The 5158-nt window shown below is 47.7% G+C and overlaps 1 protein-coding gene across 1 annotated transcript in view; it reads left to right on the top strand.

Annotated features, from left to right (window-relative positions):
* IARS (isoleucyl-tRNA synthetase) overlaps positions 1–5158 on the top strand; it is a 319713-nt gene that overhangs the window by 293334 nt on the left and 21221 nt on the right. The window lies entirely within an intron of this gene.

Here is a 5158-nt window from a genome sequence, read left to right as displayed (position 1 = left end):
TTAAGGGCTTGCAGGCCAAGCCCTATGAGGAGAGACTAGGGCACCTGGACCTCTTCAGTCTCCACAAGAGAAGGTTGAAAGGTGAACTTGTGGCTGCCTGTAAATTCATCAAGGGGGTACAGAAGGGAATTGGTGAGGCTCTGCTCACCAAGGCGTCTCTGGGGGGTCACAAGAAATAACGGCCATAAGCTAGCAGAGAACAGATTTAGACTGGACATTAGGAAGAACTTCTTCACAGTTAGAGCGGCCAAAATCTGGAATGGGCTCTCAAGGGAGGTAGTGCTCTCCCCTACCCTGGAGGTCTTCAAGAGGAGGTTAGATAGGCATCTGAACCCAGCACTCTTTCCTGCCTATGCAAGGGGTTGGACTCAGTGATCTATTGAGATCCCTTCCAACCCTAACATTTATGAATCTATGAAACGCAAGGGATCAAGCCATTTCCTGATGCCCTCCTTCAGCTGCCTCACCAGTGCGTGCACATCTAGTGACAGCGGCTTGCCCCAGCCAGAAACATTGATCCCCTGGAAGTTCTCCATTTGCTCTGAAGTTCCCTCACTACAGGGATCACCTGGCTGAGGGTCTCGGTGGCCTCGAGGAAGGGCATGAGTACTACCAAGATCTGGGAGATGGTATCCCACTCAGCTCTGTTAAGGGGGCCTTCTGTTGCTCCACCAGCCTCTTAAGCATCAGGTATGTGGAGTTCCACTGAGTTTCCACATCCTGCATGATTTTGTGCTGCAAGATGTTCAGCTCTACTTGTTTGTCCCGCAGCATCTTGCCACCCTTGATGCTACAGTGGAAGTAGCCTGCCACCTTCCTGCATTTTGAAATGAGCTTGCTTGTGGTGCTGGCACCATCACTGGCACCCCTACCCCCCTTCAGGGTGTCCCTTACTATGAGGTGGAACTTGTGTGCCACACAGCAGATGCCATTAAAGTTGGCATCATGGACTGCCTTGACTATATTGGCCCCATTGTCAGTGACCATTAACCCACAAGTGAGCTCACCCTGCCCAACAAGCCACCCCTGCACCAAGCTGTTCATGGCCCCCATGATCTTTGTTGCTGTGTGGGACACATCCATCACCTTGGCTTGAAGGGGAGCCCACCAATGGCCTGACTGATTGCACCAGTGCCCTGTGAGGGAGAGGTAGGCATGATCTCCACCCTGGCTGCTCCAGATGTCCGAGGTAAAGTGTAAGGCCACCTGTGGACCTTCCTTGCACAGCTCCTCTCTCAAGTACTCGCTGCATGCCTTATACAGGGAGGGCACCACCGTCCTACTGCAGGCACTTGGTAGTATGGGGCCACAAGGCCCATGAGCCGCCTGAACTCTGGCTGCTCGATTTAAGGAGAAGGGTGGGCCATCCATGACAAGCACCTCCCCAGTGCTCTGGGTGATCTCGCTCGCCTTTGCAACGCACCTCCCTTTTCTGTCTACTTTTCCCCACTGTTCCAGGGTGGCCTGCCTCTGCTTTGGGGGGACAGGGGCTTTGGAGTGAGAGGGGGGCTTCCCTTTGGGCATGCTTCTGCTGGTGCCAGGCTAAGGAGGAACAAGGACAAGGGGTGGTGCTGTGGAGACGTATTAGCATCCCTGTGGTGCTCATGTGTTTTGTTCCCTTGCCCCAGCTGGTTTTGGCTCAGCAGTGCAGGCAGATAGCATATGGGATCATCTGCCAGCTCAAAATGATCCCAGACCACACTACCCACTTGCTTCCAGGGTGTGGATGCATGGGTGGATGCTGCTGCACTTTCCCCCTCCTCAGCAGGCAGAGGCACAGCAAGAGGAGGAGCAGACTCAGCTGCGGTGCTAGCCTCCACAACTTGTACCTCACCCTCCTCTGAAGTGTCTTCTGGGGAAGGAGACCTGGCTCTAGGGGAAACTTGAGGGGTGTGGAGCACAAACTCAGGTGGTTCCCCCTCCTTCCCCAGAATTTCCCTTGCTAGGGCGCTCAGATCCAGATCCAGTTCTTCATCTGGGACTGGAAGGCTCAGCATGGGAAGTGAAATGGGGGTTCAGGAAACTGTCATGCTCATGCTGCTGCTTGTTGTCATGGTGGTGGCGGCAGGGGTTATGACTGGTGCTCTTGGAGGGGATACAGACTCGGGCACAGGCAGTGGCACTGGCACTACTGCCCCCTCCTTGCTGCCTGTACTGGTAGAAGCTTCATGCCTGCTTGTCGTAGCAAAGAGGCTGAGTCTCAGTTTGCGGTGGGGACTTATACCTCTCCCTCTACCCTCTCTTCCGCTCCTCCCTGTTTCATAGCGTCTTGTCTTTGTCTTGGTGTGCTGGAAAATCTGTCTCTTCTTCTGTAATGTTATCTATCTGATTTATGCAACATATGTAGATATTAAGATAATTATATGTATGTGTATTTATGGAATGTATGTATGTTTGTATTTATGTAATAAATACTATAAAAATATAAATGTATATATGTGTGTTCACAAATTCTATATTATAATATGCAATATAATTATGCTGTGCTTGGAATGAAATGCACACTGTCAGAGAAAGCACAGATATGAAAAAAATCAAAGTAAACTAAACAAAAAGATGATTTTGGGGGAGGAATAAACTGAAAGGAATCAACTAATGAATATAATACAGTAAAAGCTCCATTAACCAGCACCTTATAAACTGGCATGTTCTGTTAACTGGTATGCCAGCTTGTAAGGTAAAGTGAAACCAGGAGTGCCCACCGTGGCACTTCCGGTTTCTCCGAGCCCCCCACGGGCCTGGGCAAAGCAGCCTGCGCTGCTGAGCCTCCATGGCCTGGGGCATAGCAGGCTGCACATGGGCCCCCTCCCTGTCCCTCAGGGCCCACAGGAGGGTCAGCAATGCTGCAGGTGGTTCAGCAATGCTACGGGAGGGGCAGCAACACTCTGGATGCAGCGGGAGAAGCGGTGGCCGGAAGAGGCAAAAACGCCTGTTTGGACCTCTCAATTAACTGACACGTTTTGTTATCCAGCACCCCCACATTCCTCATGGGTGCCGGATAACAAAGCTATTGTTTAATAAAATAAAAGGGTATAGAAAGAAAGCAAAAGGTATTGCTGAATCCCAATTGCTAGGCTAGCAAGTAGGAAATCAGTGGCAGTAGCCTTTGTTGTCTAACAACAAAGCTGCTGAGCTTCTGGAAGATAGCTCAGTAACTGACCCTGAGGCAGAAAGCAACCCTGTTCAAGCAATGCTGCCTTTTATGCTGTTTTTCCATCCGTCCCCAAGAGCACTGGGATTGGAAGGGACCTCAGGGAAGGATCACAGTCACTGGCCAGCTACACAGTCAATATCCTAGCAGTCCTTCTCCCTCCCTCTCCTTACTTTGTTTCCCTGCAAGCAAGCCCAGCTTCAGCTTCAAAACTCTAAACGTTTCAAAATGTTTCAACTGCCCTCATTTCATTTTGAGACTGTTTCAAAGACCTATGTTTCGTTTGGATTTCACTGTTTTGAGCTCAAAATGAGTCGAAACAGCATCGAAATGAAATAGCTGGCAAAATTTCACACAGCCCTACTATTCAGCTGTGTAAACATACAACATGCTGTTTTTAAGAGCATCTTCTAGTTTTTGTAGAAGTGCATAGAGCATTATTGTGTTTGAATATTTAGACTTTCAAGCATTTCATTTGCAGCTAGAATCCATCCCTTGAGAATTTTGGTAGACTTTTGAAAATGTGCAATATACTCAACTACTTTCTTCACATTTAAAATATATTTGTACTTACATTCTTATTTCACAACTGCATCAGTTTCCTAATTTTGTATGTAGGGTGGATCTAGAGGGTTGAAAATTTCCTAGTAGTTTAGGCAAGCAAGACAATGTATTCTGGAAGAACTAATCAAAACAAATTTGCTGGAGCCTGAAGGTCACCAGAATGTGCCAAGTATTTTTTTACTGAATATTTAAATGTTGACATATCTAGACAATTGAAAAAGTTGAGAAAATGATAAAGGCAGTGGTCGTATGATGCTGTGGCAAATGATAGTGTTCTAAGAGTCAAGCCTAGTTTTATTCTTTACCTTTACTCATGAAAACTATCATTTCCAAATAAAACAATGGAAGTTTGCATATTTCTCTTGTAGATAAGGCTGTTGTGAAGTATGTACTGTTGTCAAATAGCCTGCATGAAGTTTAGTTTAAAATGCATCATTCCATTAATCCCACATATTTTGAAATGAACAAAAAAGCCATTAATGTCAGAACATGGGAACTTTGAGAAACAAAACTGAAGATACTGCATCAGTACTAAGCTATAAGGGTCTTTGGAAATGTTATCATCTAATTCAGATTTGTGAAAGAAAAAGTCAGTCATATCTGTAGTGAAGTCCATTGACTTAATGTTCTTAATTATTTATCTTCTTCAGTAGTCTCATTTTACTGCAACAAAGATAGGGCTGGGGTGCTTTATTGCCTTAATGTCCAGCTTTCCAATTAGAGAGAGAGTTGGGAAAATACTTTTGCATCACTAGCATTATACCCACAAGTTGGAGATGAATCAAAATCTGATTGACATGGGAGTTTGGTCTCCTACAGTAACACTTGAAAGTTTCAGTGTATTCTCCTTTTTATAGGATATTCAGTTTGGGGAAAAAAATGCAAATAATAGGCCTGTGCAAAGCAGCTAGTGTTCACTTCGGATTCAGCCAATCTGGGGGACAGTGATTTGATTTGATGATTCAGATCACTGTCCTGATTTGATTCGGCCAAATCTGATTCAGAGATTCAGCTACTGCCAAAGCTCCAAATCAGCCAGACGCATCCCCCCCAGCTTGGCAATGACTGCTGTGCCTGCCTCAGCTCCTGCCTCTTTGGGGAAAAAAAAAAAGCCTTGACTCAGCAGGTGCTGCTGGGTGGGGGGTGAACCCTGCTGTCCCCCACTGCCCCACACTTCATGGGTCCCCCGTCCTGCCCCCTCACTCCCCCAGCCCCCCCATGGGTTTTCTTCTCACTCGTCACTCCCTCTGTTTTTTTTTCTTAAAGGGCCAGAGCTGGTCTGGGCAGGGCACCCATGGGGGGGGGTCAGAGGGCTCATGGAGAGCCCCCCATACAGTGGGGGGCAGCGGGGATGGCCCCCCTTCCTGGTAGCACCCAGTGAGTACCAGGGCTTTTCTTTGAAGGTCCAGGAACTGGGGCAGCCATGGGGGAGCAGGGGGGCTG

This window comes from Gavialis gangeticus, unplaced genomic scaffold, assembly GCF_001723915.1.
Source record: "Gavialis gangeticus isolate Ggan-Ray unplaced genomic scaffold, GavGan_comp1, whole genome shotgun sequence".
Classification (NCBI taxonomy): domain Eukaryota; kingdom Metazoa; phylum Chordata; order Crocodylia; family Gavialidae; genus Gavialis; species Gavialis gangeticus.
This window is presented reverse-complemented; position numbering and strand designations above follow the sequence as displayed.